At 41.6% G+C, this 25244-nt stretch overlaps 1 protein-coding gene across 5 annotated transcripts in view; it reads left to right on the forward strand.

The window, feature by feature from the left end:
- Nucleotides 1-25244, forward strand: part of LOC308198026 (uncharacterized protein) — a 424888-nt gene that overhangs the window by 268854 nt on the left and 130790 nt on the right. Inside the window, exon 1 of one of the 5 annotated variants that reach the window (XR_013953539.1) lies at nt 23538-24928. The exons of the other annotated variants lie outside the window; for them this stretch is intronic. The gene's annotated coding sequence lies outside the window, so the exon portion shown is untranslated. Of the gene's footprint in view, nt 1-23537; nt 24929-25244 lie in introns of those variants that run through there. 5 annotated transcript variants of the gene reach the window in all.

Below are 25244 nucleotides of genomic sequence, written 5' to 3' on the forward strand. Positions count from 1 at the left end.
TTTATACCCCTCTCTTCCCAGCACAAGATTAGATGCTGGCAACGGTATGGCCAACATCCCTGGCTGTTTGCTGAACATACTGAAAGCCCAGCACACCAAGCCCTTATTTCACAGCCCAACTCTACTGCATACTACATATCCACTGCTGCCTCCCCTTTCTTTTTCCCAATTGTTTTATTTCAGCTATTTAGGGAAATGTTTTGTTTTATTTTATTTTATTTTATTTTTTTGTTTCTATAGCTGCCTGCTAATCACTTGGATCCCTCTTGGACTTAGACAAATAGCAATTAGCTCAGAAATAATAAGCCATTGAGGTTTACTAACACAGCACCAGCCAGTTCTGCCAGCACTCCACTGTAGACTGACACAGCATTGGTTTATTCACAAATACCACATTAACTTACAAACTTCAAAAGAGAGATTATTTGGTAAGAATCTCAGTTCTTCCCTCTGTGTTTGACGTACAATAGCAATTGTATCACCGGGCCCTGAATATCTTGCTGCTGGAGTGTGACACAGTCCATGAGGCACAACTGCAATGAAATGTGGATCCTTCCAAGACATTTTATGCCTGTCAGGTTGGCAACAGATTTGTGCTGGTGACGAGACTTGTCGGAGCTGCTAGGCATCGCAGGCCTGTTTCTGTTTACCTTGCCAGCCCATTTGCAGCCAGCTGTTCTCCAGCAGGAGACAATGTTAAAGCAAACACCCACATGGAAATTGTCCGTAATAATTAAGATCCCAAGGCAGCAAGTCCCTTAAACACGTGCTTAACTTTGTTTAGTCAGGTGAGTGGTCTAAAGCATCTCCCAAAATGTCTTCTACAGTTGTCCAACCTATTAAAACGTCCTCAAGCTGATACAAAAGTAATTACTTAGGTCTTCCACACATATGTCATTCAGTAATGCCCACGTGGCTGCAGTGGGCGTTTTTTTGCAGCTGTCCCACAATTTCTCATATTTTTCTCTCCTCTCTCCTGTTGATCCATTGACAGTACTTTTGCCTGCCAATTTCTCAATTTGTTGATAATTCATCTTCTCACTCTTTCTATCTTTTGTTATTTAGAAATAGAAGAGGACATTTCATTCATATTAATAAAACTGATTGTATATCGTATTTCTGTACTCAAAGATTATAGGACTGATATGGTTTGTAGAAACAAATGTGTTTATTAAATGTGCTTGAATATTACCATCCTCGTCATTATCACCAGTATTTAGAAGATGGTCTTCCCCACATTTTGTTGGTATGCATTATAAGATTAAGAATTTTTGATATACAGAAATGGCAGTGGATATCTGTAGTAACTAATTAATCTTGGAGGAAACCTAACCATTAGATAGATTGTAAATCCTGGTGTAATAAAGGTCGAATTAAAAGATATGACTTATAAAGTGGATACAGCCAGTCATGGACTCAAACATTTCTTCTGACAGAGAACCCTTCCTTGGCAGATCTTTTTTGCTTCTCTTTCTTATGAATGCCCTCTTTGGGTCTGCCAGGTGAAGTACTTTGGACAAGGAGAGTTGCCACTGTGGAAGAGAGACCCTTTGGTGAGTTAAGCAGATAAAACTTCAAGGACGCAGAACATAACCATCAGCTGTCCCCAGGAGTGTGTCACTTGTTGGGGACGCCGGAGCAGAGGTTCAAGGCACCTTGAACCAGTCTTTGCTGGAAAGCTCTTCTGGTTGTTACTGCTCTGCCTGTAAGTTTAGCACAAACTCAAGACAAAATAGCAGATACAATTCTCGTGTTGATTTTAGTCAAGTTTCTCCACCATGTTTCATTCTTATTCTGACTGGTGGAGGACATATGCACTGAAAATAATGCTTCTCAGGATCCAAGTGCTGAAAACTTCCTGCTCACAGAGCTTGCCTCAGACAGCTGTGTGTCAGCCAAAACCTCCTGCTTGGTCCCTGGCTCCCATGCAAGTAGAGAAGAGCTGAGCTGCTCCTTTCCTCCCCTCACAAACTCCCCAAACCTACCAAGGTGGTCTGAGGAAATACCAGAGAGGGGATCTCCGTGCCACACTGTGTGGCTCTGTGGAAAAATAATCCATGTCATCAAAAAATGGAAAAAAGGCTGCACAATGGTTACTGCCAAATGCCATTAACCTGCTATCAACAAAAATCTACACCATGGCATGACAACAAATCAGTATTTCTGTGTATGATGAAGCATAGTGGAGCCATCTGCTCACAGTGTGTGGCCTGTGTCTCAGACTCCAAGAGCATCTGAGAAACTTGTTGCGCCTTTCTGAATGTCACATCCCTGCTACAGATGTTGCCATCTGCATAGTAGTGTGGTGCTCTGCGTCTTACGTACCATGGCATTTGCAGATTCTTAATCTCTTTAATGGGTGTTTTTAATCACACTGATTGTCAGTTGCAACCACCATTTTCCCCCACATGATTGGATGGCATGAAATATATTAATGTTGGCAGTTCATTGCTGCAGCAACTTTCAGAGGTCCTCAGCCTCCTGAAATATTGCTACATGAAAATATATATATATATATATATTGTTCCAAATCCATCACCCCCAAGAGGATTCACAGGGGGGACAGTGCATGCTTCACCCAACTGCCACGGCTCCCAGCTGTCTTGCTGCAAAGGGAATGGGTCCTTCTTTCTGCTTAAAGGCAGTCTCGAAGAGGACCGCAGAGGAAATCACTAGAACAGAGAGCTGAGCAACAGCTAAGAAACTGAAATACTGAATTTCAGTGCCTCATAAAAATCATAAAAATCAAATTCCAGACATTAGGAACTCTTAGCCAGCACTTTTAGACACCACAGATGCTTATTATCATGTCCACATTGTAGGGTTTTTGATAATCTATGATGTAGCATAGATACAGTCACGGAGACTTTACTTACCTGCATTTATCATTCTGGAAAGATCATGTCTATTAATCACAGATAAGAGCACAGCCTATTGTGTGCCTGACAATTAGAACTCTCTGCCAGCAGAGCAGATGCAAATGCCAAGATGAACAAAATGTAAGATATTTTACAGGCTTTTTGCAGAAAATTCCTGTACATATTATAAGGAGGGTCTTGAATTTTTGTAGTGTTCTTCCATTGAATCATAAGCTGCTCTAAATGCCCAGGCCTTGGGCAGGGATGGCAAGGGCCAGACCTGTTTCTTGCGGTCACAGAGATGCTTTAAATAGGCTTGGGGGGTTGCTTTGTTTTTGGAAGACCAGGTGAAGAGAGCTAATGTTTGCCTCAGTTATGTTAGAGAGAACTCACAGAATACGGGCTTATATGTATAGGAGATAACCTCTCGGCTGGAAGCCCCAGCATAAAGCACATGGGAAGTTCCCCACATGCAGAGATGAGGGGAATGACCCCTGGAGCTGGGCAAGAAACCTTGCTCTGGGCCCACAAGACTTTTCAAAGTCTGTAACAGTTGGCTCTTCTGTGCTGGGATAAGACCAAGGCACTTCAAAAAAAAAAAAAAAAAACCCTCTGTAAACTGTGAGTGGAAAAAAAAAATAAGGGAACACATAAGTGGATCAAATAGATCATAGATGTGATCTGGAATTCTGCAGGTCATGCTGTGAGCCTTTGGATTGGCTTGAGGACAGCAGAGACATCCAGGCAGGTCTCTCCTGTTTCAAGCGTGTGGCCTTCCTGCTAGGCTGTGTTCTGTCTCCCCTTTCCCTTTTATCCCTGGTTTTAGCAGCAAAATGGAGCTAGGAAACCTTTCAGTACAAAGGAGTTATTGAAATTTTCCCTTGAAAATGTCTCATTTTGAGAAATAAGCACAAAATATATCTAATCAGAAACTTCCCAGCCATCAGAAACAGCCTACTTTTTTATGCCTGAGCAAGATCAAACCTTTCAGCATTTGGTTATGCATTTTGCAATGTAAACCTCACTTTGCCTATGCATATGCTACAAAATAGTATTTTGTCTTTTTTTTTTTTTTTGGTAAGGATACAGCAAGTTATCTATTGCTTACGTAATCAAGGTTACCATAGGAAAGTGTCTGAACCTCTTCACCTGGCTTTGCTACCTTCCAAAGTGCTAAGGTAATTTAAAAAATATGTTGAACTCACAGAAAAAAAAAAAAAAAAAAAAGATTTTTTTTTTCTGAAGTTCATTGTATTTATTCCTTCTCTTGGTTCTTGCACACTGTGGATGTCTACCTTTCATCTGTGAAACATCTAATACGAAAGGCTGTAAAGCACGAACACACAGATTTTCAAAGTTGCTCTGCGTTTGTGTGGTTCCTAGCACAAGAGGGTCCAGGTCACGGCTGGTCCTTGGAGCAGCTGATGGGACATGGCAAGAGTGGGCACATAGAAACCCTGATGAGACAGCTTTGGGGTACTCAGTGCTCCGTCGGAGCTGCGTCCTTCAGCTGTGGCAATATGAGGGCAAAGAAAGATGAGGACTTGGAGGAAGAAAACTCAGGCACATCTGGGTCTTACCTGAAAGAGGCTTAGACACAGCTGGAGCAGGCCCTCCTCAGTCTCCTCTTTCAGATACAGCCCTAAGGCTGCTTCAATGCAAATAATGATTTACAGCAGCTGCACACGGTTACATCTATAAGAATAACATATTTGTAAGAATTAGTGTATGATTTTAGAGTGTTTCAATGGCCATAAACAGCATTTTAATTTGTTCCTTGATGTCCCTGAAGAAGTTACCAGATATTTGAGCAATTTAAATAGGAAATTCAAAGCAGTGTTTTTCAAGTCCTAGCAAGATATACAGTTCTGCAAACAAGACAGAAATTACTCCTTTTTTTTTTTTTCCCCATGAACTGACTTGTAATTCATTTCTGCCGGTGTTCTGAGCTCTGAGTGAGCTTGTTGCTGGAAGACCAGAGACAGAGAGCACATTTTGAGACTATTTGTTTTTTGGAGTTTTACAGGTTTGAAGAGAAACAGAGTTTACTCTTGGTTGCTATATATTTTCCCTATATTTATTTTCAAATCAGCTGGGTTTTCTGCTGAAAACAGCACTCTTATTTTCTTTCCCTTAGAAGGATGTATTTTTATTTTTAATTCAGAAAGGTTGCCATGTGGAGAGACTGGAAGTTCTAGGAGCAAGGTTGCAGTGTGTGTGATGGGGGCAGTTGTGTATATTCTAGCACTGTGACAGGAATCATAAGTGTGGGCACTGGCTTGCTTGTGAATAGAGGAGCCTTTGACATTCTGGGTCCTGATACAAGCTCTTCCAAAAAGTATTATCCTTGTGCACACTGCTTTCCCAGTCGAAAATCCCGCCACTGCTCCTGTGCCTGCTGTCACTGCCATGTGCCTTTGGGGTAAATCCTCTGGCCAATACAGTGGCACGAAGGAGGAATTCAGCTCCATGACCCTCATTACTTGGGATAAGGATAAGCAGTAGCTAGAGAGACCCCACGTCAGGCAGGCAAAGCTCTTGCGGCACCTCAGGAGGGATGGAGATGAACTCTCAGGAGCATCTGACCTCCCAGACTAAATGATGCCTTTCCCATACTTTAGATAATCCATCTCACCTGAAGAACATCGATCTGCACACTCTTTGTGTGAAAGGATGTGAAGAACTCCGGAGGGCAGTCTTATGATCTCCCTATGTGGTGGGCATTTCCCACCACAAAAGCCTTCCTCTCAGAAAGTATTTCTGGAAAAGAAGCCTTCCTGGTGGGGAGAGCTTGCTTGCAGAGGAAAACCTCTGAGGATGGACTCTAATGGAAGGAACCCACAAGTCCTTTGGAACAAAATAGTGCCTAGCTTCTGACTAGCATTGTTGCTACCAACAGTCACAGCTTAGAAAACTTCATTTTATAGTCAGTTCTCCAAATAGGAATTAAACACCCAGCTTTAGTTTGAAAATGAAATTAAACAACAACTTTTGCATGGGATCTGTTAACATTATTTTTAAGCCAGTTTATGAAAGCATTTCTTTCCAGGAGGATAACTAAAATAATCTCAACTATGACATTATAGATGAAATCCCAAACCCATCTGAAATCGGTATAGATGCTCCCATTTAGTTAAAGTGGCAGAGGTTTTATAGGAAGTGGCATTATTACAGCAGCATAGACATTATTTTTGTTCTGTAAAGGTGAACATTTTGCTCTACCGTTGTAGATCAGATTTTACCTGATCAAAGAAACCCTGTCATCCCATCAACCCTGGCCAGGTATGACATCCCATCAGGACTCTTAAGAGGCTTCCAATATTCAAAGGAAAATCATGAACATTATGGGTGTTTCAACATAATGGTAGGCTTTTTATTGTTAGGTAGCATAAGATGAGTGATTCTGAACTGTTATTTTTGAGGTGAAGTTTCTCCTTTCAGAGCATTCAGAAAAAAAATAAAAAGTAAACTGATGTTAACTGAAGCTTAGGTGCCATTTGCAAGCTCTAGCCCTCTTAAATTTTTTGATATAGAGAAATTTACCTTTACATAAGTATTACTCCTGATCAATTGAGTCCTAAATAGTCCAAAGCCTTGGAAATGTCCTTGGAAAGGACAGGATTTTTCTCTATCTGAGAAATGCTTTCAGAAATGCCAAGAATAATAATGAAATCCATTGAAAAGACAAATTAGTGAAAATGTGTTGGATGCCATTGAACGAGGGTCCACAGGTGCTTTCTGGAACTGGGAATGTTTGGGGCATTGAAAAAAGGGCACAGCTCTCTGTCACTGAGGTGAATCAATGACCCTCAGCAGAGCCTGAAACTCATTATGTCTGTAAGGTGGCCTGTACAAAGAGAGTTGTCAGCGTTGATGCAATTGTTGCAATTGTTGTCCTGCAGGGACCCAGGGTACCCTGAGCTGGAGGACCATGACGGTGGGAATGACAAACTCCCAACCAACCCTGAACGTGTGTGGGATTTGCTGCTCCACCTGGATCCATGCAAGTCCATGGGTCCGGATGGCATTCATCCCAGGGTGCTTAAAGAGCTGGCAGATGTCATTGCAGGACCTCTCTCAATTATTTTTCAACGATCTTGGGAATCTGGTGAGGTCCCATTGGACTGGAAGCTGGCAAATGTTGTGCCAATTTTCAAGAAGGGTAAGAAAGAAGACCCTAGCAATTACAGGCCTGTCAGTCTCACATCAGTGCCTGGTAAAATTATGGAGAGGATGATCCTTGAAGTTATTGAAGCGCACCTGGGGGACAATGCAGTCATTGGTCCCAGCCAACATGGGTTCATGAGGGGTAGGTCGTGCCTAACAAATTTGATTTCCTTTTATGATAAGATCACCCATCTAGTCAATCAAGGGAAACCAGCTGATGTGATCTTTCTGGACTTCAGCAAAGCTTTTGACACGGTTTCCCATAGGATCCTACTGGACAAATTGTCCAGCATACAACTAAACAAAACCATCATACGATGGGTGAGCAATTGGCTGATGGGCAGGGCTCAAAGGGTTGTGGTAAATGAGGCCACATCTGGCTGGCGGATGGTCACCAGTGGGGTCTCTCAAGACTCCATTTTAGGGCCAGTCCTGTTCAATGTTTCTATAAATGATTTGGATGTAGGACTAGAAGGTGTTCTGAGCAAATTAGCCGACGACACTAAACTTGGAGGAGTTGTGGACTCGGATGAGGGTGGAAAGGCCTTGCAGAGAGATCTGGACAGATTGGAGAGCTGGGCGATCACCAACCACATGAAGTTTAACAAAAGCAAGTGCCGGGTCCTGCATGTGGGACGGGACAACCCTGGCTATACATACAGACTGGGCGATGAGACACTGGAGAGCAGCCCCGCAGAGAGGGATCTGGGGGTTGTGGTTGACAGCAAGCTGAATATGAGCCAGCAGTGTGCCCTGGCAGCCAGGAGGGCCAACCGTACCCTGGGGTGCATCAAGCACGGCACTGCTAGTCGGTCGAGGGAAGTGATTGTCCCGCTCTACTCTGCGCTGGTGCGGCCTCACAAGTACTGTGTGCAGTTCTGGGCACCACAGCACAAAAAGGACGTGAAACTGTTGGAGAGTGTCCAGAGGAGGGCGACGAAGATGGTGAAGGGCCTAGAGGGGAAGACGTATGAGGAGCGGCTGAGGTCACTGGTCCTGTTCAGCCTGGAGAAGAGGAGGCTGAGGGGGGACCTCATCGCAGTCTACAACTTCCTCGCGAGAGGGAGTGGAGAGGCAGGTGACCTATTCTCTGTTATCACCAGTGACAGGACCCGTGGGAACGGTGTGAAGCTGAGGCAGGGGAAGTTTAGGCTGGACATCAGGAAGAGGTTCTTCACCGAGAGGGTGGTCGCACACTGGAACAGGCTCCCCAGTGAAGCAGTCACTGCACCAAGCCTGTCTGAATTTAAGAAGAGATTGGACTGTGCACTTAGTCACATGGTCTAAACTTTTGGGCAGACCTGTGCGGTGCCAGGGGTTGGACTTGATGATCCTTATGGGTCCCTTCCAACTCGGGATATTCTATGATTCTATGATTCTATGAATTTCTAGTTAATAAGGGGTTGTCATATGTATGGCATACTTCATCACTGTTTCACACAGGGATTTAGGAACTGATGTGGCTTAAGCTGAGTGACATTGTAGGGGCAGAACAGGGGAAGTCAGATATGGTCTGCGGCTAATCAAAAGGCATTTGAAACTGTTTTACAGGTAAAGCAGATATGTGTCCAAAATAGTGTATTAACATATTTAATAAAATATGTTCTTTCTCTGTCATTGTTTTCAGGGACATGCCCACCCACAAGAGCATTTGTGCAACTAGAAATGTCTGAAAATTCAATAAAATATCCGGAAATACATCAGCCCTGATACCTCTCTACACACAGGCCACCTAACGGACATTAGATACTAATGAGCTTCAGCCCGTGCTGAGGTAACATTTAGTTAAATGAGTAGAATCTGTCCAAAAACATTGATTAGATTTGGTTAGGGTACATAAGCATTGCTAAAAATATAAAGTGAAATTACATATGGGGAACCAACAAATGATTTGCATCCTGAAATATTAAACTGTCTCTCATCACCTCACACACATACTCTTGAATTGTGATGCTGGGCAGAGATGAAACTAGCCATGCTCTAGTATTGACCTAATACAGTCAAAACCCAAAATAATATATATTTATATAAATATATATATATTAAAAAAAAAAAATCAGTAACATGTTACCTTTGTTTGCATTTGCCCAGAGTGACATCATTGAGGTAAATTACTTGTACAGGCAGAGCTAATGTGGTAGGTGTAACGGAGACGCCTTGAAATGATATATTTAGGAAATCTGACATATTTAGGTAATCTATCAGGTAGCCATGATGTTGACAATGTTCAGAATTTGTCATTGGCCTTGAGGTCCATTTGCTAGGGAAATCAAGGGAAAACAGTCAGAAGTAAATAGTTTTGTCTAAGTAGTTGTATACCTTGTTGCATAACACAGGTTCAGGAATGAGTTGATGGATAACCAGTGATATCAGCTACCTTTTTGCTGAATAAATAAGCATTTAGAAACCCTGCAGGACTCTACCACATTGCTTCCAATGAGTTCCTCCTCCTACTGAAACATTCTTATCCACATCTTCAAGGCAAGAAACCTTTTGTTGATGTTCTTCCTCTTCCTACGCTTTTCCCAGATTTTACTGGAAAAAGGTCATCTCTACTCATGCAGCTGGAGTTTCTCATCCTTTCTGAAAAACAGCAGGGAAGAAGGTGCAGAGGATTGGAAAATCCTCGGTCTTGTTTTGATGTCAGTAAGAGTTTCAGTAAGTTAAAACAGCAGTTCCAGGCTCAGAAAGGACTCTCTTATGACACTGCTTTTGGAAAGAATATTAGCAAATGTTATGTAAGCTGAGCCGAGCTGCAATACTTAAACCTTTCATTGCTTTTCACGGCAGAGGAAAGAAGATATTATAAATATGTAAAATAAGGCAGTAGTACATTAACATAAATAACACTAATAAATTGTAAAGCTTTGTAGAAAACAGAAAATTGCTAATGGAATAATGCACATTTGTTGATTCTTGGAGCAGACACTAGCCATACATCATGCACCAAAGCAAGTGCTAAGAGCATCGGCACATAACAACATTATTTAAACTTCTTTTATGGGTGAGATTAAATAGCTATCAAAGCAGCCCATACTGAGACTGCTGATTGGTTCCAAGAGCAACTGATTCCCTTTTCTAGTTTTAGTTTGCTTATAAGAGAATATCACAGGAACTTCAGTGTTTGGGGTTCCTCTTAATATTTACATCCTTAAAGCAATACCTTCCAGGAAGCTGATCACCAGATTATCAGTAATGAAAACTGCCCTCCCGAAAAAAACAGCTCAGAGGTTAAAAGCACAATTTCAAGTAATTCCCTGCTGTGACTATGCCTCACTCAACTTTGCCAGACAACCTCAAGAAAGGATTATCATCATTCTGTCACTTCATTTCTTTGCTGCTTTGACCAACAGAGGCATCAACAAAATGTATTACAATGGGCGAAAAGCAGTGCAGATGCATGACCAACAGGAACAGAACCAAACCCATCGACTCATTGCATGTAGAGCACTGGCTGCAGTGACAAATAACTTTTGGTCACTTTAGTCTGGCATGGATTTGAATGAAGCAGTAAAGAACATAGGCAACACACATAGTGATCAAGGCTCCTGCAGAGGTGGCTAATGCCTTTATTTCCAAAACAGGGATTTATAGTTAAGACTGATTGAGGAGGGTCAAACATGTTCCTGCACCTGACAGGGCTGCACACCTTCTTGAGGTAGAACATGCCCAAGCCTTTCGCCATTCAGCATTAGCAACACAGAACCAAAAGCAAAGCTGCTCTGCTGAGAGGCAAACTTATCAAACGGCATGCCTCTAGCCAGGGCACATGGAAAGCCTGCTGTTGTAGCCACACTCCAGTAAATTCTGCAGCTTTTTTAACTTGGCCCATCCCTTCTTCTTAAGGTATGAAAATACGTCAGAGCCAAGTTAAAGGGATGAATTGCAGATTGAAAATCCTGGGTTGTTGATGCTCCTTATGCCAGATAAAACAAATAATGGTGTCTTTTTTTCTAGGTTTGGTTTGGTTTGGTTTGGTTTGGTTTGGTTTGGTTTGGTGTGGGCTTTTTTTGTTTGGTTGGTTGTTTTTTGTTTGTTTCTTTCTTTTTTCCCTTTGGCACTAAATGGGCTTTTGAACTGAAAACAAATTTTGATATTAAAAAAGCTGTGGCTGTAAACATGGATAAATTAACAGGAATGAGCACTTTCACACAGGAGAAAATGATTCATTAACTGCTCTTTCGCCATTGTAGAAGAACCCATTTTTGGCTTGTCCTCAGAGAGTCCAAGGATGCTTATAATACAAGCAACGTTTAGAAAAACTTCATTACACAGAGAAAATTCCAGGCTTCAATTTTTCTTCTTGAGAGAGTTCAGTAGCTGCTTTATTTTGTGTGTGCATGTGTGTATGTGTGTGTGTGTATTTATACACAAAATTAGGTTCTAGCAAAGGGAAAGTGCATTTATGCAAAAAGCAATTCATCAACCACTTCTGTGCTTAGAATTCACTGAGGTAATTTAGATACTTTAATGGCAAGGTAGTTTGGGTAAGGTATGCAATAAACGTTTCCCCCAACCCCTCCAAACAGTTAGAGTAATGGAAAATGTATGCTCTAAATGAATCTTTTCAGTAAAGTAATTCTTGTTTTAATTATTTATCAGTTAGAAAATATGAAATATAATGACATAGCAAACTTCTTTGGAACCTCTTTTCATGTTGTGGGAGCACTCTTACATTAGCTGGAGGTTTATGCCAGCTGTAACTAAAAGGCTAACATAATGCAGTATGCGGCACTAATCTGTTTCTCGTAACATTAAATGAGCAGCAAGCAACTACCACTACGAGAAGACCCTTTGGATCTATTATTTGCAATATTTTCACCATGGCCTTGACCTTAGTGATGTCAGGCATATATTACCTCTCCGCTATAATTTACTATTGACATCATGGATTAAATTTGTTGTTTCAGCTAATGCAACAGAGCAAGCAAGGTAGATTGTGAAACAAAGCCAGCTGCTGAAATACGAGGGTTGTCAAGTATAAATTTACAAAAGATATTCAGACTGAGCGCAGAAGACAAAAATAAATGGACGGAGAAGCTGTTTTTGACAGACTGCAAAGGGCTAGAGACTTAAACTTGAACATTGTAAATCCAAATGTCACAAAACACTGCTACAGAATGTGAGACATGTCTATTTCTCAGGAATATAAATGGTGATACGAAACCAAACTTCCAAGATGCTGTGCATTTTTTGAGAAGTCTATCACTATCTCCCGATAAGAAATTTAGTGATCTTTTTCTCTTCGCTTTAAAAGCGGAGAAATTCATCATTTAAATTCAGCGACCAATATAATAAGTGTATTTGGGGCAGGAAGACTATAAAAATAGCAAAAAGTAAGTTTTGTGTAGTCTTCTGTATTTTTAGGAAAGTACATTCCGCTGACCGATACGTTCTCTCTGTGAAATTTATTTAATCAATGACATCTAATTCTTGTTTGAGTATTCATACAGATAGCTGACATTTTCACACAGATAGCTAGGTTACATGCCTGTGGAAGAACAGCACTGTATAAAAATAAAACACTTTATGGTACATTATGTTATTCACATAAGTCAGGCTGTGCCTTGCTGAGGGTTGCTGCGGTCTGTAGGGTGACGTGCTGCAGACAGGAGCCACGCAGCGTGCCATCCTCACAGCCCAGGGAGGCAGCGAGGCATGCACAGGTCTGCCGCCGAGGCCACAGTGTGCCCCATGCTTGGGTCAGCTTCCAAATCCTCAAATGGTGAAGCAGGGACCTGAGGCTGAAAAAAGAGGAGCAGCATGCAAGCCAAAGCCTCCGCCTTGGAGGTTTTCAGCTCTGTGTTTGAGTCAGCAACAAGCATGCGCTTTCTTATTTCTTTATGGCTTGAGGGAATAAATCTAACCTGAGGAAATTAAACTCTGACTCCGTGACCTAAGTAAGTTGTCAGTACAGATTTAAGAGGAACATATCGTAGTCACAAGACCATCAATGAAGCAACTGTGGGTTCTACCAAAATATAAATAGAGGGCACCGCTTTGGGATAAATGCAGGACAGGATTGATACCTTTCTGTGTGATATTTGGAATTCCTCCAAAACAACTGCATTTTGCAGAATCCTTTCCTACAGCGCAAGTCTAGCTGTGGCCTTACTGCCTTACTGATGAGATGGCTGCTTCTGGCAACACAAGAGCAGGGAACTTGAAACAGTGTTCAGGAAGAGCAGGCTTTGCATTGGAAGGGCTTGGGGTTGCTTTTTTCTTTTTTTCTTTTGCTACCCTAAGTCCCTCCCAAATCAGTTTTAAATATAAAATTGGGATGGTTAAAACAAACCATCCCAAACCTTGTTTTGACACATGGCTAAAACCAGTGTTAAGATGAATGGTCCTATTGTGCCAAAGATGCTATAAGAAAGGACCGAGGTAGGCCAGATCCAGGGAGCCTCCACGCCCCACTGACTGCAGGCACCTCTCCGGAGCAGCTCAGGTGCACTGTGCTGCAAGAGGCAAGAGCAACAGCACACCACACAAGCTTAACATTAATTTTGATTCATTTTGCAGATCAAGCTTGTAATGCCTTTTGTAGTGCTCTCTGGCGCTAAACGATTTACACCATTTTAGACTTTTCCAATTTTAACATCCATTACTTGTGACAATTCCAGATAGCGATCTAATTTTGGCAAGGCAGCATTCATACCAATGGCTTCATTCAGCCTATGTATCGATTTCTTCTAAGCTCTGCTTTTCTAGGAAAATCTTTTACACTGATACACCTGGCCAGCAGATGTGGCTGTGCTATTCTACGTGATGCAATTAATCTGGAAGGCTGGCGTCACAGTACTCTCCATGATGCTGTGGCAGCATTATTGTGATTCATTAGTGTCACTTCCTCGGCAAGTTGTAATTGGCAGTGCTATATTGTTTCTGTAAGAAACAGTCACTGTGATGGTAGGAAAAGGAATGGCATATTTTCTTTTCTGAGGCAAACAAAGGTTATCCTTGTTTACGCATCAAGTGTAAATGTAAAATGAACAAGCTCCATCTTTAATTTACCTTTTCTACCTTACTGAAAAGCCTAGGTGTTAGAGGACGGCACTGAGATGCATTCACCAGACAAAAAGTGTTTCCTATTATTAATGGCTGGAGGAGCCCTCTGTGTAATCAAAGGGCACAGCTGTGGTGATATACGGCCAGTGACAAACGGAGAGATCTTTCCTTCTCCCTGCTACAAGCTCACCAGCTTGCAGCCAGCAACTTCCAGTGCTGTATATCTGCAAGATAAATAGCACAAGATATGAATATACGCAGTGCTTACAGTCTTGAAAAGTATTGTTATATCCCCCACATCCAATCATTCTAAATATGACTCGAGTGCATTTTTCACAATTTCAGGGCTATTCTTGCTGTTTGTAAATAGATACAGTTCCTGAGCAGAGATTTAAAGCCCTCTAACGGTGCTGCTTTCTGCTGTCTGATTGGGAAGTGGATGCCTGCGTAGTCAACGGTGTCAGCAGTGTGGCTTTCACGAGATTCATAGCCCTCCTTTGTGGTGACAAGCAGCACTGAGCTTATCTGTGAAAGGAATCAGCTGAAGAACGCACAAGAAATCATTTTTATTTCTCTTATGCACCTACACCAAGACAATCTAAGGAAAGAACTCATCCTCTTTAATATGAGTGTATTTAAGGAAAAGGAAACAGGTTAGCTGTTTCTACTGTAGTTGTCTCTAGTCACATTTTTACAAAATCGGGCACGATATGTAGCACCAGTCCCTTGAGCTAAGGATGTATCTGAGCTGAGACAAAACTTTCATGCTAAGAAGGGAGCGATCGCCAGTGAAAAGTAAGGCCAGCAAGGGTGCTGAGTAAATAAAAAAGGATGTGCCCTTTCACCTGCCAGACTTCTGTTGCTGTTGGTATAAGTGGGTCCAGATTTCCACAAAAATGAACCTGAAGCTGTCAGTGGGCAAGGCCAGCCCTTTGATGGCTCGGTGGCAGAGGGGTGTCCCTGCACACGCGCACACAGAGGAAGTCGGTGCCGTGCTGACCTCTCCGTGAACCTTCTTGGAGATGCAAAGATCAGCCAAGAAGGCAAAGGTCAGCATTCATGCTGGTCACAAACAAAAATCAGATTTAGCCAGTCACTGGAAGAGTCTTTCTGGGTCCTTGGATTATCTGAGCAAAACAATAATAAAAACATTTTGCAAGGTTGGTCTGCAAAGTCTCAGCAAGCTCAGTTCTGCTCCGCTCGTTGACAACCTGTTAGAAATGATGTTCGTTTTTCCTATGCGATATGAGAAAAATTGAGTTAAATAACATGAAGGAAGTAGCACGACATAAGAACAATCTGAGAATTCAAAGTCAGCAGTGATACTGCTTGTGTCATGAGACGCAGAAGTACAAGCTGAAGACATGAAATTATATCTTGATTGCCTATGAAGAAAAACATTGAGTTAAAGGCAAGGCAACAGTAAACGAAGTCTGCAATTTCAGTTATAATTGACTTCCCCAGCTCTTGCACAGTGCTTGGTATCAGATTATAACACAGTAGTATCTTTGTTTAAATCAGGGGAAAAATAATCAAAATGAAATATACAAGTAATATAATCCTACTTTCAGCAGGTCAGAAGTGAAAACAAATGTGGTGATTCTGTTTCTGCTGTAGCCCGAGGTGGACATTTGCCCAAGTGAGAGCACACAAAATACACTCTAGCACAAACCTCCCATTGACTTCAATGGGGCTCTGCTTTAACCCAGACACAGCAAGTGCTATATCCCAGCAGAAGCACAAACTCCCACCATGGGAGGGTCTTTACTACAGTGCACTGCTGGGATCTTGTTCTAAGACGGGAGTTATTAGGAATGTTACCTCGTTTCCCTTTGCCTTTGTTTTTCTCACTGGCACAGTCCAATAAGCTGATGCAAATACTAAGTTCTGCATGGGGAAAACGATGAGTGAAGCACAAGAAGAATTGTACAGAGATATGAAATTTTGGTTGCAGATTGAAAAGGGTACCTTTAGCTTGTCATAGTGTACTTTAAAAATGGCAGATGGCTCATTGGTACAGTTCATCTAAAATATTATGAAAATTCTACATTTATCTTTCCAGAAAGTATTCCCAAGTAAAACAAAGAAAAACTTAAAATGTTTTGCCCATGTATCACTAAGGGTCACTTCAATTATATCTCAGCCTTTTTTTTTTTTTTTTTTTTGAGACTCATCTGGATTACTTTGACCACTTACCCATGTCTGGTAGCTCATAACACAATTGCTCTTTCACCAGTAATTGCTCACTCTGGGGCCAGCTTTACTGTGCTTTCCTTTGTTAAGAAAAAAAAAGAAAAAAAAAAGTAAAGTTCATTCTCCAGCTTTTGCACTAGAATACGAATGAAAATGTTTCTGCAAGATGCAGACTTTGCAGCTCTGGGGCATGGCCTGCTCAGCTGTGAGAACTGAGGAGCTTTCAGAGCAGCGAGGTGCTGCTGTTAGCACTAAGGCTGCTTTGTGCCTGCCCCAGCGGTGGGACGGCAGCTCCTGGTCTCCTGGTGCCTGTTCCAGAGCTGGCGGCAGCTTCCAGCTTCTCAGCAAAGGGGCTTGGGGAGCATGGCCTGGGTGGTAATTCTAGATGAGGCTTGGGCCGGGATGATGAAGCAAGGCATAAATTAGACAAGTTCAATGGAGGTGGTATTTAATATGCATAATACTGGGAGGGCTTACAGCCAGGGCTACTCCTCTGTCCTGGTTGCAGAGCAGAATAATGGAAAATCTGATCTTTTAATCTTCCTGCAAATATTTTAACTCCTTTTAAAGTCCTTCTCCCTCCAGTGCTGCTGAGTATGTGAGTGCTCATAGTTCCCACAGTGGCTGTGCAGCCTCTTCTTGTCCCATCCACCAGCAGAGAAATATTACCCGGCAGCAAATAGACTGCCCTGGCCAACTTTTACTCAGGAGTATGAAAGCAGCTTGCCAGGGAACACTCTGATCTACACACACTGACTTTTTGAAAAGCTGGAAGAGTCTAAGAGGACTATAAAAGAGGCTAAGGTCATGCAAATGTTTTAAAATGGTAAACATGATGACTAATAGGCATTCAGCCTATTAATCTGAATAGAGCCATCATCCATGTCTTGGAAGCTTAATATTGGAGGCAAGTAGTAAATAATGAAATGATGGTGGTAGAGCATTCCTCTCTGCACACTTCCAGGGAACCAGGTCTTTTCAAGCAAATCTGATCTTAGTTTTTTGGGTGAAATGGCAAGTTCCATTGATAAAGCAACATGTACACACTAAATGGACTAAAATCAGCAAACAGCCAATAATAAGTAACTGGCAACTGAAAGCCACCTTCCCCCATTGAGGTCCAGCAGACACCAACCCTCCTGTTCCATAGCTGAGGGTGGCAGCGATGCAGGGGCAGAGACACAGCACCCAGACAAGCAGAGCAGAGCAGGTCCAGGGGCAGCAACCACTGCCAGCCAGAAGTCTGCGGATCCCAGACAAGTCCATAGGGCTGAGGCAGGGCTGAAGTCAAGCTGGGAACTCCGGTCAGCAATGCCAGGTCAGCACTGGTGTGGTACAAGGCAGGCACAGGCGTACCAAAGATGGCAGAAGTCTGAGCTTAAATGCAGCATCAGAGCATTTAGTGTAAGTGAAAGTGTTAGCAGGGATATTGGGTCAGTTCTTGATGTATATTATGAAGCTAGGAAAAGGTTTTTTAAAAAAAGTATTCAAAGAAAACAAGTCAGGAAAACATGCCTTAATCTCTTAAGGTTATCCAAGAGTTAAAAGGTGACTTAATCAAAGTCTGCAGGTATCTACATAAGGAAGAGAGATTTCTGATAACAAATGGCTATTTAGTCGAACAGAAAAAGGCACAGTAAGATCCAATGGTTGGAAGCTGCAGTACTTTCTCCAGCATGGGCCATTAATCATTGGAACAACCTACCGCAGGATGTGGTAGATCATTTGAAGTCTTTAAATCAAGGCTGCATCTTTCCAAAAGAGATTCCCTCCCTCAGACAGAATCTGCATCTGATGCAGAAAGTGCTACTTAGGGTTTGCACCCTGAACTACTCAGGACTGATATGAAAGTCCTTAGAATGTATTAAATTAAAGAAAGAGAGGGGGAAAAAAAAAGAAAAAAGAAAAAAAAAGCTGTGTAGAAAAAGAGTGAAGATAAATAAGTGGGTGTTATAGGGCAGCGTAACTGATTCTCATGCCTTGTCACTAAAGTTCACACAGCTACTTACAAGGGCCAATTATGGAAAAGAAGCAGATTGGGGAAAGGAAAAAGGTATTATTTCTAAAAGACATGCCTTCTATCCTTTAAACATAGTGTGATAAAGGCGTGCTTTTAGCTCGAAGTTCATCTGGTGAAGTTCTGGCTGAGCACAGTGATGGGCTCACCAGTTGTTATTTACAAAGCACGGATTCCTGGGCATGGTTAAAAAGTACCAGTTGGTGCTCTTTCAGTTAAATCCCATTCCTTTCAGGCCAATTTAATCATGCCTGAAAGAGATCTGTAAAACAGAAGCACTTTGAGTTTCCTACAGAGAAAAAAGGAAGACACCAGCCCGTGGGAGAGAATACAGCTCTTATGTCAGAAAGAGCAAATGCATAGGGTGCAATTCCACGGCTACACTTCTGAGTTCAGACCGCCTGAGTTTATGGCCAGAACTGCCATGGGGAGGGGCAGGAGTGTATAAGGATATACGCCACTATTTATAGTAACAGCACGAAGCATTTATATAATTCTAGTGCTCTGCTCTGATGGGACTTCCTTTGTGCTGAGACCTGCACAAACACATGAGAAAAGGAGGGAAGAAGACAATCTGTGCCCTGGAGGAGCTCTGTAGACCCACACCTCTAGCAGCCTGCACAGAAAACTTGAGCTGCTCTTTTGGGGCTGCTGCCCAGACAGAACAAGGACTCTAGTTCCCTACCTGCTTTGAGCTGCATGAAAAATTGTTCTCTCAGATTTGATGTAGACATTTTGCCTCTGATGTGCAAACAGCTGCTGGATGAAAGTGTCCGTTCCGAGCTCACTGAGCTTTTCGTGATCAGAGGGTAACAGTAAAGATCTGGATTCAGAGATTATTCTGGCTCTGCTCCATCTGTCCCTTGGGATCCAATAGTTATGTCCCTAACCCTTCTGTGACCCAAGCATATGTAATACGTGTAGGATGGCTCAAGATAGTGTATGAGGAAATGAAAACGCATAGTGATATACCTACTAATTTGTTATCTGCATGCCAGGACACATGAATGAGGCAGTGCGTATGCAGGCTGCGTGCGTGTGCTGGACGTGTGTGTGCTGGATGTGTGAGTGTGTGCAGGCTGCATGTGTGTGTGCGCATATACATGCTGCACATGTGCATGCTGTATGTGTACACCACCACCCCCACTGAAATATGACAGATTAATTAAAATTGGAAGCTCTGTGAAGTAGGTGTTTTGTGCCTGTATTGTTCCTGGTACAGGAATGGGAGTGTGAGCCCAGGTCAGGGCTCTGAGTGCTGCTACAGCACGACAATAATACTCAGTCACAACAATTCAGCAGAGTTCCTACTGTTGAGTCCTTCAGCTCATTCCACATATTTTGCCATTTACATTGTCAAATCACTTCTCCTCTTTCCATAAGCTTATAAAAACAAACAATTAGCTAAGAAAATATCTAGGGCTTTTCTCCCCCCACAAGCCCATTTTAGTCTTCCTCTTTCTAAAGCCTGCTGTTGGGCTGAGCAATATTATCCCCCCTGGGGTCTGCGTCTCACCAGTGATGGCAGCCAGATGAGGCCATCCCAGGACCATCCCCGCAGAGGCCGAACATCCCTCCGAATTACCCCACCAGTGCTGCTGACTGGAGCAGCCAGTGTGCGGGCGGGAGGCTCAGCTGCTGTTCAGCAGTCACAGCACCGGTAGCCCCGTCTGTCAGTCATCACGGCCCAGATCCCACACTGAAACCTCCACAGGCTTCACATCAAGCCTTCAGCACTGTTATACTTCAGGAATGCATGTGCATGTGTGTGGTTTCTGGGTGTATGTTTTAATTTTGTTTTGTTTTGGAAATACCAAGCATGTCCTTTGAGACCATTAGAAATGAGTTTTATACAGACATGGTAAAAGACCACTGTAGGCAAGGATAATAAAATATGAAATTATTATGAGAGACAAAACAACTGGTTTAAAAGAGGAAGTGCTGAGTTTTTCAAGCTCAGCAAGTGTGATTATTTTTCTCTTTCATTTTCTGTGTGCCTGTGAGTGTACAGAGTCCTAATTTGAGAACTGGAAAAAAAATGGGTTTGTTTATGAGCAAGCAATATAAACTCATCTATCAGACTCATCAGTACATGGGGCAAATCATAAATTACTATCTCAGTGTTGGCTTTAAGGGAACAATGGCAGTTACCCCATGTGAGGATGTGCCCCTTATTTCTGAATCAAGGAAGCTAAGAGTTTTGCTTCTGGCAAGGACAACTCTAAAAGGAATCATTCCTAATGCAATCTGTCCTTGAAATAAAGCTCCCTCTCATCTGCATTCCCTGTCTCATCTGATATGGTCTTCAAACATACAATTTTCAGTGTTTTCATATGACACTGTTGGGATGGGAAAAAATATTTACAACATGATTCCTAGCAGAATCTGCATGAAGTCATCACACGTTTGAGTTCCTGCTAGACATAAATCCATTATCTTGCAAACTGTGTTGCTCACATGGCATTCCTACTAAGCAGCTGCAGATGATAAGAGCTACTCTGCATAATTTGCTTTGAAGTATCTTTGAGACAGGATTAACCAGATGATGTGCTCTTTTTTTCTCTCTTTCCCTCTTTCTCTCTCATTGTTGTTGTCGGCAGCAGCATGCTCCTACAGAAAGGTTTGTGGATTGCAGATACCCATGTGGTATACGTGCTCCTTGTGAACAGATTGTCTGTATCTTACTGTAAATGTGTTAATGTTTGCACTGCTAGAAATAATGGGCATTTCTCCCACACACAGAGAAATCTGAAACTGCTGAAATCAGCCAGGAAGAAACGACTGCAATTAGCCAGTACGAGTACTTGACAATACCTCCGATTTACCAACACATGATTCTTCTATTTATCTTTCCATCAGCTTTCTTTCAAGTTCAAATATCATTGTTTCTCAGTCATGCTTTTGATTGAACCACGATTTTATTAGCAAGAACACTTTGGCATTACTTGAAAATTATAATAATTTATATTTGCATTGGCTGACAACATCTGTCTTCCAAGAGACTGAACTATTTTGTAGCTTCTTCCAAGGGATAGTTTTGTTGAGTGGAGAACCACATCTTTGCCCATTCGTTTTCTGCATCACTTGTTAAACACAATGCGAAGGAAGTGACTATGAAAATGCAAATGAATATCCTTGTCTGAGTAGTGTTAATATGATAGCATGCTGTACATCTGAATGGCTGAGAAAATGAAAGGATAACAGTCTGAGCTGTGGAAACATGAGCTACGGTGAGAAAGTTGGAATTCAGATTTACTTCTTCTTCCTTCTCAACTCCAGTCCTTGAATAAAAGAAAGAAACATTTATTGGACACAAACTTTAAAAACCTTAAACTCATCAGCTTGTATTTGGCTCTTTGTCTTTTAACGCTCAAATGAAGAACCTCATCAAAATTAGATTAAGATGGTAAACTAAATCAAGGTCAACTTTTTATTAACTTTTGCTTTTACCTCGCCTCTTTTTAAAAGCATTTGCTCTGAAATCTCCCGGCCGCCGCTGCTGGATGTTTAGTGGCAATACTGCAGACTTTTAGGTTTTATGGATTCTACAAGAACAATATAACATGATACTGACAATCATAAACAGATACTAAGTTGTTTCAGTTTGGAAACAATTGCAGCCATATAACCGTTGGTGGGCTCTTTTATATGAACTTTTATTTTTCTCTGTACAATGGCTAACATGGGAACTATCCTCTACCCAATAGAACAGCTTGTATTTGCTCAGGAAATGGTTAAGTTACAGCAGGTCACCCCTGGTACTTCATGGAAATGCTTTGATTTGTCTTCCATACAAAAACAGTTAGAGTCATTTGTTTTACTAACTACTCCCCTCAGAGCAGAACCTCAATACTATCTTAAAAAAATTAACTTCACACATGACTTTGTCAAGAAGCTTATTTCCATCTCAAGAAAGTTCAAATTTCACAAAATCTGGACACTGTGTAGTTAAGAGGACAGACTTTGGAAATGTTATTTCCCTTCTTTTTGCTGCCCATACTGCCAATTCAGCTGTGGACTTTTCAGGTGACGTATATGCAGCACTTCCTAAGCATATAGAAATGTCTGGACTTGACCAGGTCTACGCAGCTTGGCCATTACCAAGAGGGCTCTGGGCAAAATCGCGGTCATGCCTCCAGACTGCATTCTGGCTAGTTCAAAGACTAATCTCATGGATGTGTCCACAGCAGTCATACTTTCTGAAAGCTTCTGACAATTTCAAAAATATTTGGCATATCTGAAAATAGGGAACAATTCTGGACTGACTAATTACTTTCAAAATGGAGGAAACATAGCTGCAGTCCCCCCCAAAAAAGATTGGCAAGGTGGCTTAAAGATACAAATAGATGTAGACGGACAGCATCAGTTTAGGATATATCCTATGCCCCCATCCCCTGAAGAGTCATTTTTTACTATTAAATTTGAATACGTCATGTAAGGAAAAACAAAGCAAAACAAAGCCCCTGCTCCTCACAACTGTACCTCCTGTTGTTTAATTATTGTAGTTTAATGGTGATAAGTCTAGTTCATCTTGTGCATCCAGATTGGTTGAGAATGCTATCTGGACTTGAAATAGAGAAAAAATAAAAGATTTCTCTTTGTTACAATTTCAAAGCACTTCACATTCACCACAAACCGCCTGCAAACAGTAAAGCTCAGAATACCAGCCTGTATCAAGTCATTAACCTTTTAGGACTCAATCAAAGCAGTGTTGTGTGACACTTTATTAATGAATGCTTTAATGTGGTATATAAAAGCTAACAAACATGGAAACTGGCAATGATTCATCAAATTTAATATTCCATCAAACATTTCATTTTGAAGAATGACACTTCTTAAAAATAGTCCAATGGCATACAAGTTCAGAGGAGTGCCTTTAATGAAATTCATCCCCCTCTTTTTAGGACTTTTCAAAATTGTGTTTAGATGCCCAACAAAAGCAAGAAAAGTACATTAAAAATTGAAGCAGTTATGTGACCTTCTAAATAACATTTGAACATATTTTATGGAATCTGTTGTGAAGAGTGAAGGAAGTTGTCCTTATAAATACACTTGCAGTTTAGGTCACACATTGTCTGCAGTCATTGCTAGGAGGCAAAAGCCCTGTTGTAAAACAGCTGGGCTTCTTGGCTTGGGGCAAAGGCAAATTCCACAGCCAGAAACCTAATTAGACACTTTTGGAATTCACGGCACCCTTTCACGCTATGACCTTTTCCTTTCTGTCTTCCCCTCTCTTCTCTCCAGCTCCCCCCCATATGTCCTCCTCCCCCCACCCTCCCACCCCCTGTGAACATTTGATCTTCTCCTTACTAAATATGTTGCTTTTTTACATAAATACTGTCTGCTGGCCAAATCCAACTCTGCTGGTTATTAGAGCAACTTGGAAGTCATTGAATTGATGTCATGACTAAATTTGTCCCTGTGATCCATTTAGCTTCTGAGTGACTCAAATCTTATCCAGTCTCCTAAAAACTTCCAAAAATATGTGCTGCAGAGCAGTGTGTCAAAGGAATGGTTTAATCCGTGCTGGAAAATTTCAGGAGTCCCCAAAGAATTCTCATCTTGCCCAGGAAAATATTCTGACATTAAAAAAAAAAAAAAAACAGAAGCATGTTCTAAACATGACTCATTGCCAGGGTACTTACCTGAATGGGGAAAGCCCAGGTTCAAATTCCTGGAAGGACTTGAACCTGGGTCTCCCAGGTCACAGGTAGGTACATCAACTCCCGGCTGCATACTGGATTATTATTTTTTTTTGCCTTTTTTTTTTTTTTGGGGGGGGGGGGGGTGATGGTGACAGTGGTGGTATTGAAGTAGCAATTCTGTTCCAAAACTTATTTTTCTCATTGAAACATTTTGCATATCTGCCAAATATTTTTCAGATCGTCAGATAGGTATTTTTCAATAAACAGTATTACTACAAATTTGCTAACCACCGATATCCTCAAATTCATCCAAAGCTTTTCTAAAAGGATGATAGACTTTAATTTAACTGGTACTTGTATCAAAGAGAAATAGTATTGAAAAGTACCTAGACATAAGGATCTCAGCGTCTTGTAAAATAAATGAATAACTGATAGAAATGAAAGGCTATTAAATGCCACTGAAGACGCATAATTTACAGTGAGACTATTACATATCATTTCCTTGAATTTTTTTTATAACTTAAGTTGTAATTCTTATACAAACTCATTTCCAGCCAAAGATCATGTTCCCTCGCACGGATTTTTCACTTAGCTAAAAATTGCAGGATCCATCCATTAAAAAAAAAAAATAGCATGATAAATAGGATATTTTAACTGAATTGGGTAATGGAGAACTGCTGTGCCACTCTGGAGAAATGTCTATAACTCACTTATGCCTTCTGGTATTTGTATAGCATGTTGACTCATGAATCACAGAGTACCTACCATAAAAAAAAAAATCATGTCTCCTTGACAAAAATACATTTTACTCAGCTGAGATTTAGAGTAAAGATTCATGCCCACATTTTTAAAATCACAAATGCTATTGTTACACTTGGAGAGTTGTTTTCGTATATCTGCGGACATCAGTAGTACACTTCCTGTTCCAAGTTCCACAAAGCACTAAAGAATTTCTTCTTGTCATGCTCAAGAAGGATCATTCTCATTTTACAGATGGAAAAGCTGAGGCAGAGGAGCTCATCAAGCTGACCAAAGGAGAAGTGAGGCTCCACTCCTATTTTCCATGGTTGCCAACACCAGCGGCAGGAAGCTTGCTTTCATTGCAATTACCCAGTAGCGATCCCTCTCCACTGTTACCCCTTTTCAGATCAAATGGGCTTTTTTGGCTTTTGGACCACTCTGCCTGCTTGTTATGGAACTACGTGTTTTTCCCTAGTCAGAGGAATTCTAATATATTGTGGTTTTGTGAGGAAAGAAATACGAGGGTCTAGGCAGATTTTACTGAAATATGTGGAGTACCACGCGATGTCCGTATGCTTTTGTCTCAGCTGGGAATGACAAGCAACAGTAATTGTC

The sequence above is a fragment of the Anser brachyrhynchus genome (assembly GCF_964034855.1).
Source record: "Anser brachyrhynchus genome assembly, chromosome: 7".
Taxonomy (NCBI): Eukaryota; Metazoa; Chordata; class Aves; order Anseriformes; family Anatidae; genus Anser; species Anser brachyrhynchus.